Raw genomic sequence first — 17,134 nt, forward strand, 5'->3', positions numbered from 1 at the left:
TTAACTTTTGCATCATGTTTTGAGTTGAATGTAGTTAATTAACGGTTCACCTAATGATCACAAACTTCCACTGGATTGATATTTAAAATCCATCTGTTTCAGTGCTAGTGGAGATCATTAATCTTTGTCTAACATTAAAAAGATTCTGTATATACTGCATCCTCAAAACACTGAGTACAACTACATAGCTTTGTAGAACAAAGACATGCAGTGTCAGATGTATCTGCAAGTTGTCAGCCAGGCTTGTGGGGGTACCTGAGGAACTGAATTGTAGGAATAGGACAAGGGAGAGTGCAGACTGACTTTTGCATTTGGGGGTGCCGCTTCTTTAAGAGGTTGAAGGGAAGAAAGAGAAAGTTCAAGACATTCTTGATACTAGTTTCAAGATGTGGTTATTGAGGTTGTGATTATTTTAATTCAACAGATTTTTGAAACCTTGATCACAACTGTGTTTTATTTCTTTTAGGATGCAGAGTATGTACCTATATAGTATATGCATTCTTTTTTTCTTAATAGAATGCATTCAGTGGGAAGTCTGGCTACTTTGACTATGAAAGGAAGAAATTGGAGAAAATTGTATTGCAGGTTTTCATACCTGTTTTTCATTTTACAAGACCCAAAAATTTATTTGTGAGAAATATGATGGATTGTGAAAAATAACATTTATTCCTCCTAGACTGACCTACTGTAGTTTCAAATACTTTGTCCTGTGTTGTACTACTATGCATAATTTCATTGAACAGTTTTCATGTCCGATGTTTGAAACGTTAGTAATGATGTTTTAATATATCTGCTTTAAATTGTTTATTTAGGGTTTGACATAGTGTCATTATATGACTAGTTGTATATGAAGTGTTGGAATTCACTGCAAAAGGATAGAGAAACGTGGTTTTCTGTTAAAGATTTTAAGGTAGTGAAGCTAGTAATTAGCTGACAACATTATGACAGACTGTAATGGAAACTCATTTTAGTTGCCCTTTCTGAGGCAGATCTATTGTAAAGTTCACACTGAACTGTTGTTTCTATTTGTTTTCATGGATATTACTCACTGTATTGGCATTAGCAAGTATGTTGTAGAACTGCCAGTCATTGCTCCAATAAGAAAAATGTAAGAAATTACTAATGCTCTACAGGTCACCTACAGGGTAATTATTATCCACAAAATGTCCCATAGTAAACTTCCTTCTTCTTAAGGAATGACAGATATTATTTAAATAAATTTAAAAAGATATAATGGCTATAATATACTGATTTACCCAATGCTATGAAAAAAAAATGAGACATCACAGAGCTGCTTGGACAAAGGAATTATTTCATCACTGCTGAGAGACTCTGTCTGAATTTTCACTGGCAAGTGTTAATGAGAAATCAGTATTTTCACTGCAGCTTTAAAAGGTATTAAGCAAATTTAGCAATTGGATTGTTACTCGTCAGTTTGCTGTAAGGACTTCAGCAGTACAAATCAACATCAGTTGGGCCAGAAATATAATACATCGTAAAAGCAGTTCTAAAATCATTTGAGAGGACTGATCTGGATAATAGAGGGATAGAATAAGAGATTTCTTTTTGTACAAGCTCTATAAGAAATACATATGGTTTAATATTTTGAATCCAGCAAGTCACTTAGGCACATGAATAACTTCAACTACATCTAAAGTTGTATTGATTTCACAAATTAATATGCTTCCTTCAACTGGTTTATCTAGTTGACCATCTCCTATGGAATCAAAATTTTAAAGGAAGTTGAAATCTCCTGGAAATACACAGTCTCCTCTTATCCTTATGGAAATTCATATTTATTTATTAATTATGTGGCAATAGTAGCTAATTGGCTAATGGCTAATTTATTGTGTTTTATTTCCCATTTTCTATAAATTATGGATTTAATATAGTAATTCCATTTTCTTTCTATTGGAAAATCTGGTTTCCTGTTGGTGTTCATGTTCAAACTGTTAATTTTCTTAGATTAGTGAAAAACAAGGATGAATAAGGCAGATAGTAAAATGAAGGTGATCATTGGCCCATACTACAATACTACAGATGTCATTTATTTCTAGTTTATAAAGGTTTAATATATGATGTATAGAGGTTTAAGTAGTAGCCATACAAATAGTATGAGCTAAAAATTGCATAAAAGCATGTGATTAAAAGCCATGACTCATGAGAAACCCATTTACCTCCTGCATTCTATTACACTAAATAACACTTACCAATCCTTCTTTAACCTTTCATGAATTGTGTGCACCTGAAAAGTTAATATGCATGGAATACATAGCCCTGTAAATGATATAAGCTTTTTGCCTCATAATTACATCATGTTTAAATTTCTGTTTACTTGGTTTGTGAATTTTATGATCATGGCATTTTATACTCATGCTATTCTATCACATATGACTTATACCGAGCCATGAAGAAAGACAAACTCTGCCTTAGTCAGCCAGAGAGAGGTGAGTAAAACTGCAGCATCTCAGCCTGTGTTCAGATGCCTCAACAGAATTGTATTGCTATTAAACACAGTGGAGTTCTGGCTTGGGTACACAGGCCAATTTTATTGACCATTTAGTAGCAAACTTCATTACCTTTTAATGTTTTACAAACTGCAACTAGGGTAACTGTAAAATGAGGGCCGAGATATTTTAAAAAGTAATACTACTGTATAACACTCCGTGAACTACCTTTTTGTTCATGTGCATGTCGACACATATATATGTATACACACACACAATATGTTTGTATTATTTTCTCTTCTGGGAGTTGCCCATCATTTATGGCATTCATTGAGAATCACCACAGCAGCTGACCGAAACTGCCACAATATCTTTCTACAATTCTACAGAATTTATGGAATTTATCTGATTCTGAAATGGCACAACCTTTACAGTGCCATATTGATTCAAATACAGTCATACCTAATTAACACTGACATGCAATGAAAAAAAACCAAGGACTGCATATCAGGGTATGAATTAAAATTAAGAAAGTGCTTAGTAGAAAGAGTTTTACTGTGATGATCAATTGAAATGGTAGAGAATTACATTCTCTAAATTAATATAGTGGTCACGTATAACTAATGCTATCTATTCCAAAGATAACTTTAATTTATGAATCCTTTTTATTTTTAAGACAAAAATATCTTCTTTTTTTTTTCCCCTGAATAAGTCAGTGTTAGATGCTTTCAGACTGGGAATACTACTTTCTTCACTGCATTCACTTTTGTCCTTGTATACCCTTCAGGTTCCAGACAGATAGATTATTGCTTCCATCAGAAAAGGGATTTGATTAATCACCAGATCGTATGTTTTATTCAAAACCAGTGCCCTCCATACTTCATCCAGAGTAAATTAATGAAAAATTCACATAATTTGTGCAGAATAGTTTATTAACTGCTTTTTTTAGTTTTGTTTGCAGCCTCAGAATAAAAAATAAAAATTATGAAAGAAGGGAACTACATTTAGAGTCTTGATTTTTGAAGAGTGGGTTGAAAGGGACTTAAATTTCATCAGATTCTCTTAGAGAATTAACTGACTACATAAATTAGCCTTCACTAGCAAAGGACTTGGGGATTTGAAACACCCCCTTACTTGATTTTCTCATTCCCCACACGACTGTGTCTTTTACTGAACAATCTGTCTTTTGGGGTGCAAGGGTTACACAGTAACATGCTACTAAGGTACGTGACATTGGCAAAGCAAAGCATTGAGTTTTCAAGTCTCAGTGTTATGGATGTTCCTGTTTTATAAGGGCAAAAAGTATGAATTTGGAGTCCTTGGCAGTTTATATGTTTGAACTTTGGAAGAAATATGGCATAAGACAAAAATACTCCTTTGTAGCTACATGTTAATGCTCAGTTTACATAATGTACTCACTTTTTAATATAGCAATGTCAAGTGAAGTCACCTACCATAGAGAAAAACTAAATATTACTGTGAATATCTAAGACAAAAATATTACTTTTAAATAGCGGCAATGCCTTTCAGCTTAATTTGTCATACCTTTTCCTTTTGATGAATTATTGAGATAGATATTCAATCTGTCCATGTTCAACTTATCTGTGTCCTGAAGTCAAACAATTCAATTATATTGACACCTGAATCAGCCAGCAGCCTGTCTAAACAGAAGCAAAAGGAGAATAGGGTTAAAGGTGTCCCTACTCTCGATATCCACTTTGAAACTGCACACATCCAACACAATGAACATAGAACCTCTGGGTAGGAGAAACTTGAGGCTATGTCCTATTGAGTCAAATGTGTTTGATTTGGTCTGAGGTAGTCAAATAAGCAATAGCTTTTAAGATGTTCAAAGCTGAGATCACCCACAATTTGCTAAGGTATGTATGTGCTAAGCGCTCAGGAGATCAGGCCAGCAAAACATGTTGAACCACCCAAACCTACTAGCCTCTTCAGAACTGTACTGATAAAGTAAGTATGTTCTTGAGTTGGACAGCTACCGTTTACTAGAGCAACACAAGGGTGACTCTTGCACCATGACTGAGACTGAGTGTTGTTTGAAAAGTAGTAGATTAAGTATTGCTTATCACAGATGATTTTGAATAAAAGGGCTTCAGTGGGCCATATCACAGTTTCATCTGTCTTTTAATTAGGAATTAATTGATCCTATATAAAACATTGACATTCATGAGTTAAAAGCACTTATGTGAAAACTAGGTATTCTTTAGAAATTAATGTTCAGCTTTTGTTGACTTTCCAAATACTGCCTACCTAACTTGGAATTTATCCATCCTTTTTTTCTGTAACAGCTATACCGAATGCAACAGAATAATTGCTCCTAGTATTGTACTTAAGGTAGTGAAGGAGACTTATGTCCAATCCATAGAAGAGGAACTATGACCCTGAGAAGTGGCTTGTTCAAATTTGCACAAGTGCGCTTGTGGATCAGTTGCATTAACTGTCACCATTCTTTGCCTTAAAATGAGTATCAGCTTTACCCCTGTGTCTGCTTTTCAAACAATTAGATTTGGGAAGTGGAGGAATATAAGCAAATCTTTTGAATATGACCAGCTAATACAGGTCACTAGTGATGCTGAATATGTAATAATAATATTTTGTAGGTGTTTTATGAAAGTCTGCAAATTCTTTTCCTACATCCATTGGACTGGAGCTATTTTCTTGATTGAAATATTGAATGATTAATAAGAATTCCTAACAAACTTTTTCCTCACATTACACAAATGTCTTGAGACTGAGAAGAAAAAAAATGTCACTGAAACTAGGTATGGATCTCCCCACCAGGAGCTGTGGAATGAAGGAATTTTTTGATATTATAAGCTGGAACAACTGGAAAGACGCCTTGGTTGGGAAGTATGATGACAGGAATATCAAAAGAGCTGCTTTCTGGTTTGGGCTTGAAAGATAGGGCCTAGGGGAAGGAGAAAGAGACAGAAAAGAGTCAGAAGGGAGAAGCTATCTCTGGGTGTGCTGACAAAAAAGGGTCAGCAAATTGATTGATTTCAGGAGACAGATCTTTTTCTTTACATTTTAATGTAATTAAATATTATCTGTTATTGATTATATTATTTGAATTTATAATTTTTACCCAAGTGGTTTTTAGTATTTCTGCATTTTCTGTATCATTTTAAAGCCTACTTTGATATATGTATTTTCACAGAGTATACACTAAAAGAAAGCAAAACAATTCCCATGTCCTGAGAAAAGATGGAAAAAAAAATATATTTTAATAATACGTCACAACTTACCAACTTGAGGAGAATAGGAGAAGACTTATTTGAAAATAGGAGGCTAAAAGGATGATGCCCAAACTAAGAAATATTAGGGCCTATTTTCCACACCATTTGTAGAAACACAGTAGAAAATGAAAACCTATTGAACTAAAATTCAGTTCAGGTGGCTAATATCCCTTGGTTAAGTTGTTTTTAAAATATGTTTTTAAAATAGCACAATAAGATACAAACCAATCTGTGATTATTAACAGATCTGTGCTTAAAATGAAAGTTCTGTTTGCAAAGAATTTAAAAATGTGTCTGTGTCCAAATTGAAAGAAAAAAATAAAATTAAGTTTGCTTATAAATACAGACAAATATTTGAGGTCTGCACATTCGGGGGTTTGCATTATCATATATAAAGATATGCAGAGTTTTAAAAACCAAATTCAAAGGTCATTTTAAAAATTAAAAAAATCAAATATCCTATTGGGTAAGTGTCCAAAAGCAATGTTTCAACACTGTCATGTTTTGGAGTCTTATTTGAAAACAAAATATCAAAGAAAATGCCATAATTTCACCAAGGAATTGCATTTTAATAGAATTTAATAATGTCAGATACCATGGAAATTTCAGTTATTGTCATTTATTCACTACTGTTGTGTTGCTTTAAATGTTCTTAAGCATTTCCAAAAAACAGATCAAAAGGAATCTCTGTGACAGTTTTGTCTTGTGTAGCAGCAAACAGAATGGAAGACTTTAGGGAACCAACATTGAGATGAAGATTTATACCTAAATTGGCTGTCATTCTTGGGGAAGAGACTAGGCATGCAGAAGCCAGTCTTACAGTATTTCTATAGAGAGAGCTTGTGAATGTCATCCAGCAGTCATGCTCCCTACTCTAAACTGGCCTTTCCACCCTTTGGGGAAGTCATTCTTCTCTTCTGTCAGTACATATTAGTAAGACAGAAACAAAAAACAATAATAGAAATGAACACAGTGCTGACCAATTAGTAACTCAAGGGTAAAATTGTAATGTGACGTAAATTCATTCCATCAGTTCTGCCAAATCATTTCTATCCTGATTGCTACAAATAATATGACCATAAGTCTCATTATTATTAAGAGGCAGAATTATGAGCAGCCAGAGGCATAGTCTGTTTGTACTAGGTACCAGAGAAATATCTATTGCTCTCTAAAGCTTGTTTTGACCCAGACCCCAATGACCCAGACCACAGAAATCAGTTAGTAGAGATTTCCTTCAGAATGTACAAAATATGCTTTTATGCAAGGTTTGAAACACATTTCTCTAAAAATAAAAGAAAATTTAAAAAAATCTTTAAAATTAAATATTTAGTGATTGCTCTCCATAAAGGAAATAGTAAATTGTTCTATTTCTTCTATTCCTTGGATGTTGATTTTCCCTGAGGTTTTAGACCCCAAAACAGCAGTAAAGTCTGTCCACCCATGGATTTAACTGTCTTTTCTCAAGTACTTTGAAACTGTGGCATGTGTTTGATACCTTAGTATATGAGAGGTTGTTGAGGTTTTTGTTGTGTTTTTGGGATGGTGGGGTGTGTGTGTCTTTAGTTACTTGTTTTTCTATAAGGAAAAGTCCTAATTCATCTGAACGAGAAGAATGGATTTCCAAATACATGTGCTTTTTACTCTTCATTAAGTAAGTTTGCATCTTCAACCTTTAAAAAATTACTTGGCTAAAAAAAGAAACAGTTTCAGACAAGGAGAGATGCTGGTGCTCTCATTGAATTAACAATAAGGTTGCATTTGGTTTCACTAATGCAGAATTAGATCCATATTTATCCAGCTGATAGCTGAAAACCCACTAGTACCCACACAGTTAATAGGTGAGATGGAGAGTAAACTTTCTTCTATCTGTTGGCAAACTGTAGAAAAATTATACTGCAATAAATCTTCGCTCTCTATCCTATGTACTTTTGTGTTCAAATAGCTGAGCAAAACCACCTATTCTGCCTCACTGAGCCCTTCACACCAAATGACAAGTCACTCTGCTTAATAGTGAGAAATGAAGAAACATTATTGTTAGTTAAAAATTTTTAAAAACCCCAAACATTTCAAACCAGTAGAAATTGATAAAATTTACTTCTTTGATCATGAGTGCTTTTAGAGTTCTTTGAATTCAAACAAAAGGTAAAAAAAAAAAAATCAAATATTTCAACTAAAAAAAAAATATCCAAACTGATCATTTAGAAAATGTTAAAATGACTATTTCAACCAAAAAGTCAAATCAAGACACATATGGGAATCATTTCAATGCTGCTTAATCTTGAGCACTGTGTTGAAAACTGCCCTGCTGTATTCTGTGACCCCCTACACAGATAATACTCCCATTTTCTGTAACTATCATTATGCCTTTACCCAAATGCTTACACTCTTTCACTTTGAATAGGTTTTCTAGATTGATGTTCAAATTCTCACCTGTTTCATAGTTTCTAGTTTGATGTTCAAATTCTTGCCCATTAATGAAAAGGTGGAAAACAGGCATCTTAGAGAAGCTAAAAGAAGACAGAATTTTAGTATTTTCTACAACTCTTAAAGGAAAAAAAAAATAATCAAGGTCTTCTTGGCTTAGTCTTTGTCCATCCACAAAGGAGAGTGTAGAAACAGGACTTTGCAGGATACCCTTCTTGTTGCAAGCCTTCTCTCCCAGGGGAGGCTGTGTGCAATTTATCCATGTTACACAGGCAGGACAAAAACAAGACTCTTAGCAGCTGTGGATCATTTTGGCCTGAAGTACTTTTGAAGAATTTTGTGTATAACCAGAATGAATTCTAAATAAGCCAGCTTGTTACTGTTTCTGCTGAGCACATCAGGCCTGCTACTCTGTCAGATAGGAAGTATCTTTTGGAGACCAGCAATTTTTTCTGTCATATATTTATTTATACAGTATCGCACAGGTTTTTTTAAGGGAGGATTATAAAATGCAGTCCTAACACTTCTTCTTTATGGAAGTTAGGGTGGGCTGCCTTCATAATTTTTCATTTTTTGTTCTCAAGTGGTATTTCACAAAACTTCCCAAAATTACATGATGTTTCTAAACAAGTAATTCTATTCAGTTAATTGTGAGGGGTCCCTCTGGTACTGGATTTCTCCTTTGGGAAATATACTTGCTTGTAATCAAAACCACATTTGTATAATCAAAGATAATGTCACAAAAATTCATAAAAGTACATGTAATGAGACAGGAAAATGGTTTGGATAAGTGAACTTTTCTGAACAAAAATTATTATTAAAAGTATTTCTTTGCTTCTATTGTTTTGTATCCTTTAATTTTTCCAGACTTTTGCACATGTCTGTCTGTCATTAAGATAAAGTAAAAAATATGAATCTGGTGGCAATGAAGGACCATCTTCACAACAGAGGCAAGATAAGTCCAAGCAAATTATGTATGGTAGTTTGCATCTGTGTAAGGTATCATCTCCCAATTCCACTTGAATCCAGAGCTGAAAGTGCTCTGTCTGCACAGGAAGGCAGACGAGCTGTACAAGATACTTCCCATGCAAATCCTTGCAGCTTGTCACCCTGTTGACACGCTGGCTGCATGTCAGCATCAATACCTGTTTCTATATACAACCAACATACCCTCATTCCAGGAAGGGAAATTTGAGTACATTTCAGCACTTTTCCCAGGCCTGCAGAAACATTTTAAGCAACTTACGCAAAACTTAGATGAATCATGACAGAAACCATCTTCATGTAAATATAGTTTGATTATTCTTTCAGTAGCTTTGACTTGGACACCCTGCTACAATCCAGTCCTACCTTCCTCAAATTGCAGTTTTGGTATAGTGATTTTTTTTCCAAAATAAGTAAGGAGAAAAACTCATACCTTCCACTTTTTAGTCCTAATCTACTTTTGATTCCTTCATTTCCCTGGTTTTGATGCTACGTCTGGGTTTCCACTGCCTGTTCTTCCAGCCTGCTATCTCCTTGTTTGGAACCATGCTGATTTTTCTCATGGCAATGCTTCTTTGATGTGTACAGTGGAAGTTAATGAGCTCTCCCAGTACTTACTGGTCTTCTGTGAAATCTTTGTAGAGTACAAGGAAGTTGGTTTTACTTAAAAGTCCAGCCACATGTAGAGTGGGGATCTTCTGAAGACATAAAACAAACATTATGTATATGTCTTCTTTTTTTCCATTCGTAACCTTGGAAACTGTTATAAAGCATTATCTTTTGAAAGTGACATTTCTACGCAAGCAGTTCTGTACAGTATTTTTTTCTCTGTCACTATCTGAGGCTGACAGAATACATACCTCTATTCCATGCCAAAGGAACTGAAGTGTTTTTCCTTCTAGAAAAGGCTTTTTTCTCTGATTTCACCATGATCTTCCTTATCTTCTCCTAGCTGTTGTTTTTTCTGGCTTACTTTGGTCTAACTGCTGAAATCTTTTACTGGTTAACTTCCCTCAGTTCCTGTTTCCCTGCCTTATTCTTGTTTTACTCCTGTTTTGTTGTTATGTTTCCTGCTGCTTAGCTTTTCTAGCAGTTGCTTTTCTGGCTTATTTTTGTCCAACTGCTATTTGTGATTTCTGTTAAAAGTCTCCTACTGTTTAACTTTCTCAAGCAGTTGTTTCTGGGTTTATTTTTTCCACTTCTTGAATTTGCTGTTAAAAGTCTCCTGCTGTTTATCTTCTTCTAAGTGTTGCTCCTATAGACCATTCTCTCCTCCCAAGCATTCAATACATTCAATCTCTGGACCAAATTCAGGGGTGAATGCAGAGGGCTTCTGTATAGCCCTGACCTGAGCATGAAGACGGAGATCAGGTTCAGTCCTTAAGTGTTTTCTAGCAAGTATATTTTAAAATAGAATACAAATGTCCTCAAATTAGTTCCCTGCAATGGAAAGTGGACATGCTTGGGCTTTTAGGTTGAGTCTAGAATAGAATTTTCCATTGGTAGACTTTTCCTTCTTAATAAAGTAGCATGCTTTATTCTTTGTAAAATATCTTGGAAAGATGTGAGTTTTCAAGATGGGAATCCCAAGCTTTCAGAGTTTCAAATCACAACTGATGTTTTATTTCTAAGATTTAAAATCATTTTGACCCTTCACTGATACTTAACAGAAGAACATTCATGCAGGGTCAAATGTGTACTTTTCACTTTAACAGAGCATTGGAGAGGGGCAGTGTGAGTGAGACTTTCTTAACAACTCTTCCTGGTGCTATTCCAGCTTTGGTAACTTACTCACTTGGCCAAAGACAGCAGCAGTACTCAACAGCCAATATTCAAGGCACTTGCTTGGAATGAGGAAGTCAGTAGTTCAAGTATTTGCTCCAATAAACATTTAATTATTGATATGAAGTGGAAAAGTTCCAGGTAGAAATGCTGAGAAATATTCATCTCAGAATACCTTGTAACCTACTACATTACAAAATACAGCTGGAAATCCACCTGGAGTTTCCACATGTGAAGCGATTAACAATTTAGTTATTCTGAATTGGGCCTCATTGCTGTTATTTATTTTGCAAAATATTTCAAAAGGTTCTGATTTAATCCCAGTGGGTAATGGGGCATGAAAAATACCCAAATGTTCATACTCAGTTCATTTGGCTTCATTACAGATTCTAGTCTCTTCTTGACCTAGCGGGCTTACAGTTAGCTTGTGATGTGGCTTGTAGGATACTAATTTCTCAATAAATAGTTAACTAGTTTGATACTCTACTAAATTAAAAACCAGTTGAAACTTCTTGTATTCCAAGGACCTTTATGAATCTTTAATGAAAGGAAGTGCTTTATATCACAGATAGCATTTATATTTCTTGCATCTTTCCAGTATGAATGACACTCCTTTGCCTAGCACATTATGAAATACTTAGAAAGATCCCAAAACTTACTTGGATTACAGTTACATACACTATTACATAGTTGCAGAAGCTGCTAAACACTTCTGGAAATCTTTAACATAACTGAATGATTATAATAATATAAAAGTGAGAAAGTTATTGAATACTTTTAAAAGTAATACAATAAAAGTATAACATTCTCCTTCTGTGCACTTTTCATTATTAATATATTCTCCCTGCAGCCCTAAAATCATTTGTTATCATCACTAGAACTTCACCAAAATCATAATTTGCAATTTTGCTGGAAGTTTACAGACTTCAGCAAAATGTTGCAAGATGATCATATTCATTCATACAGACTTTCTTAGGTCATTCCACTCTTGTTTACTATGACCATTAAGTAGAACACACTGAACTAAGTGAAACAGTACCTACTGTTCGCTTTCTGTGCAATACCAGACACCTTCTCAATTTTAAGGTGTGCTAGCAGAGTGGAACTCATCACCCCCATCCCATTCCAGTTTATGAGACCAATCTTCTACAGAATCAGTCTACATAAAAATACTATGTCAACCTTTGCCTTTTTCATAACTGCATAATATTTTATAACACTTAATGGAGACATTAAACAACCTAATGTCCCAAGAGGTACATGGCTATAAACTCACAGTTTAGGCAATGGCATGTTGAAAGGGATTTTAAAAATAGATAAATAATTAACAGATGTTATTTGTTGCCCCAGATTTCCTTGAACAAACTCACACAAAGGGAAGTGGGGAGTGGAAGTGATGTAAGGTAAGAAGATTCTGTACTTCTAATTTAATTGTATGACCTTACTAATAGCATACTAGCAACCAGATCTTTGATGAGCTGAGTAAGGAGTGAGAAGTTGAGAGTAGATGCTGGCTGTGTTTATACTTACATTTTGGTATTCCATGATGCAGAGAGATCCAAAATGTTATTTTGATTGGGAAGATAAACAGGGAGGATGAAGAGAGAAAGAAGAGAAAGATAATCCAGTTGCAGGAGGGATTATAGCAGAAAGCAACAAAAGGAAATACAAGAAAACCAAAGCAACTTTTATATTACTGTGCCTTTATGCTAATGTCCAAATGACTTCTTGCATTATCTCTTTTTCTTCAAACCCCCCGCTGTATTTTAAATAAGCTTAATGAAAACTCTTTCCTCTTGGGGGAGGCAGTACAAGACAGACAAATATACTCTTGGATTCTTCCAACTCCCTAATATAAAACGGTCAAATGTTACAAGAATTTTTCTATGTCTGGTATATTTCTGAAAAAGGGTGAAGAAGGTTTAACGTGCATGTATTCTGGAGTCATGTTACTTCTTCAAGAATCTTTGTCAGGATCTGGCACTGGTTCAGTCACAATGGTTAACAGGATTATGGATCTCTGGCTCCATTTATGGAGATTCAGTCTCCTGATTTTTTGTGAATAAAAAATAAATCAAAATCTTTTTCCTTAGGTTTTCCTAGATTGAAACATATGCAAGTAAATCAGCATTTTTATCAAGATAGACACTGAAAATAATGATCTCTGGCACAACTAGTCCTTATCTATTGTTCAGGAAGTCTCTTTGCAAACTCTTTAAAAAAAAAGTTATTCTTTAACATGCAGAAGACAGAAGCAGAGAAAAACATTGTCCTAGAAACCTCTCCTTTTTCCAACATACTCTATGTTGTTTTGAGTCTGATCCTGATAAAGTGGATTTTCAGTGTCTGAGAGAAAGTCCGTTGTGTCAGGGTACTGTGGATCCTTTTGATGAATCATTAACCTGATCAGTTATTCCCATTTAAAGTCTTCTTGTTTAGTTTCTAAATTCCACTCAGTGACTCCCTGCCTTTAAGTTTGTAAAGATACAACCTGCTTTCCCTGTAGGGAAATTTATATTTAATTAATCTTTTGTCCCAAAGGTGTTCTGTTGGCATAGCTTTCATTTGATCTCGAAAAGAAACCACCTTCTGAGCCTGACATTTCTGGAAGACTAGTAGTAAACAAGAGGAGTTCCATAGCAGAAGCAATAGCTTGGATAACAGCAGCAGCATCATAGCTGACCAGAAGCAGCTCTTTTTTTTTATTCTTTTGTCTTCTTAATTTTCCCCAGTTTTTCTCCAAATTCCCTGACCTTCCTTTCTTTTTCAAAATGGAAAATTGGGATAGTATTGGGGTAGTGAGGAGAAGAAGGAAAGGTATCTAGGACAACTATTTTATTATTTTTTATCAGATTTTTTTCAACAATGTCAGCTATGTCTTTATTTATTTAAAAAAAACCATTTTTTTTTTTCTTTAGGAAAAAGAGTTTTCAAATAAAAAATGCCAGCTCACAGTATGAACACTGCTAACATGCCTGTCCTGTGAAGCAGAACTATATTTAAGATATCTTGAGCCAGTTGCACCTTGCAGAAGGAGAAAGGGAACTGATTTCTCAGTAGCTTATAATTTACTAATGCAGGAATATAAGAACAACACATTGGCTCCAAAATTCAGGCCTGCCTTCTGAGATACTTACCTTCCAATTTCAGCAATGTATGCCTGAGGCATTCACAAAGGCTATTTGCATAATCAATGTGGCACTGGATCCAACCTATAAAAGAGAAGCTTTTACTCACTTGCAACGAACAGCAGAAATGAATCTACACTTCGAAAGATGAATTCTTTAGCTGTCAAGATTTTAGACAGCATCACAAACAAAATGTGTATATATTTTCTTGATAAAGGCACAACCACACATACTGATACAGTTATGGCTTGAAAGCATATTCTTAACTATTGAAAAGGTCTTTGAATGAGAAAATTGTGAAGCTTTCAGTTTTAATAATACCGTGGTAAAGAATGAAGCAAGGAACTAAAATCACTCAAAAAACTCATTTCTTATAGCCCTAAGTGTCAAGGGCGTTCATTGTGTTCTTGATAAGCACAAATATTGACATCACTGGTGTTCCAGATCAACAGCAGTATATTTACTTGCTATGCTATTTCCTCTGGTATGAGTGAAAGCAGTGTGAAAAGGTCACATAAAGTAAGGTACCACAGATGTTGACTATTTTTGTTGGTTTCAGAAAACTAGAAAAAGTCTCTTCTTTTATTCCCATTGCTTCAAATGTTTTTCTATTTCTGTACTAAGAAAAAAGATTGGCCAAAGAGAATGAAGCTAAACATCATGGGCAGAGGGAGTGAAATGACACAAAAAAGGTCAAGGACCCAAGTCCTATGGACTTTGAATAGTAACTGTGTACTCAGTTGCCCTTAATTCCTTTTAAAATCTCTCATTTCACTTGCTCTAATATTTCCTCGATTTTCATGCATAAGGAAGAATGGGAATGTCATCATGTCGAAAAGGGGGATAAATTAGAATGGATTCAGAAGTGGGGAAGGAAACTGAAGACTAATAAGGTGAGGCATTTATGTGCCAGGTCCAAAAATGTTATCCAGCTTATCTTTGGTAACTTCAGAATTCCTTATTCCTAGTTATCTAGATTCATTTAGCATTTCTAGTCTGGCCCTGAATGTTCCTGATACCTTTTGACAACTTCAAGTAATTAGCAGCAAAAAGTACCAGGTTCAGATTTAAAGAAACACCATTGTGAGCCCTGACCTCAAAACCTGAGACTTTCTGGTGCTCAGCAGGGTAATTTTCCCCACTCAAAACTTGAATTAATTGCCTCAATAGAAAAATTTTAAATTTTTATTTTCTTTTAATAATAATAAAAAAATAATCCAAGAAGATAGATCAACAGGAATAACTTAAAAACACAACTGCATTTTACAGTCCACTTTTGGTGAAGTTAGCTGAGCAGCTACTGGGCCACCTGGTTGCTTCTCCCCCTTCTGCAGCAACATCTTACTCACAGCATGGGACTGTCAAGTCTTGAGCTCCTGTCACCTTTCCTGCTGGGTGGCAAGGTGCAATTCAAGCTGCCACTGATCTTGTAAAATCTTGTAAAATCAGCTGCTTCCTTATTTCACTAGCCATTCATTGCTCTGCTTCATTAGAGCACTTTTGCTAAAGTTTTTGTCATTTCAGCTTTTATGATTGGTTCATGCTGAAAACTAACACAGTTCTAAGATTCTTAAGCTATTTCTTCAGTCCTCCATGTCATAGAATACTCTTAAAGTAATCTTTCCATTCAGCTTTCTAGGTCGTAACTTTTGCACTGTTAGGTTGAGATTCTTGGATATAGTAACAATTAGGCCTAGGTGTAGACTTACTATTATAATTTTTTTCCCTGTTTTTGACATGCCTCTTGCCTTCATTTGAAATGCTTCCCAAACCCAATCAGTTAGCAATGCAAAACCAAGCAGGAGGAATACACAAGTTGCATGTTTTTGAAGGGGATTGATCCAAACTTGTCTTACAAACAGCAAGCAACCATAAAGAGTCCAACAGAAGGAGCAGTTCCTCAAATCACCTTCTGGTGATTTTCATCACAAATGATAAGAACTATTGGGGCCAATTACTAGATGATATGAGTAGTTACAGGTCTTACAAAACATAATTTCTAGATTCTGTGTAGTTAGAGCAGTTCAAGTACATGTCTTTCATTTTTGGAAGAGAAGCATAAATACTAGCCAGCAATAGTTCAACTATGAGTGGCAACACCTCCAAGCCGCCTTCTTAAAACTAAGGCACTCTGTAACTGAGCATGGAATGTTGCACCACCTAGGGAAGCAATATAAGCCAAATTCTATAATCTAACAGTTAAACTATTCAGCTGGAAAAAGACCAAGGCCATTAGATGGATATTCAATATGAAATCCAAACAAACCAGACAGTAGAATCTAGCTCCCATCTCTTCCAGTAAGGTCAAGTAGCAAAGCAGCCACCTGAGATGAGAGACCCTATTCCATTCGATATTCATTTACACTAACTGGAATAACTTTAGCAGTAGAATTGCAATATTAGTTGCATACCTAATCTGAAATAATTTCCTGGGAGGTGGGAGACCTGGATTTCTATCTGTCCAGATCATGCAGATTGAGAATCTGAAAGACAGCAGTCATCATTTCAAATCAGATTTCCAAGATCTGAACTAGCAGAGGGGCTTTTCCCTTGGAGATGAGGAGGAGAATGAATAAAACATCCAGCTTTAGAAGAGCTAAATGGTCCTGAGCAGAGTCAGGTGTCTTACTGGTTTTGAGATTAGTTTGGCTTTTTAGCATCTAAAGTCTTTTTATAGATATTTTCTCTCTTCATATATTTTTGGAGCCTGCCTGTGGGTCTGGTTATCAGGAAAGTGACATAAAGCATAGGTATTCCTATGTGAAGTTCCTCAGGGTATTCAGTACCTCTATATCTTTAAAAATCTGGCCCTAATATGAGTCTGCAAGATCTGCAGAGAGCTTTCTGAATTAATATAAGAGGTTAGATAAGCTGTGGGCTATCTTGTTTTCTTCTTGTGATTATAAAAGCTTCCCTCAAGTATAGAGGTAGTGGCAGCTGAAGTTTTATTTTAGAGAGGTAGCTGCTAGGAACACTTTTGTCAAGAACTTTTTCTTGAGGCATATTACTTCAGCATGGGCTTTCTCTAAACAAACTTTTTTCTGGTTATATTGTGACTTGTATAGATTCTGTCTATGGAGATGCTCTTCAGCGACTTTATAAATTATTATTA

This window comes from Aquila chrysaetos, chromosome 12 (genome assembly GCF_900496995.4).
Source record: "Aquila chrysaetos chrysaetos chromosome 12, bAquChr1.4, whole genome shotgun sequence".
NCBI classification, from domain to species: Eukaryota; Metazoa; Chordata; class Aves; order Accipitriformes; family Accipitridae; genus Aquila; species Aquila chrysaetos.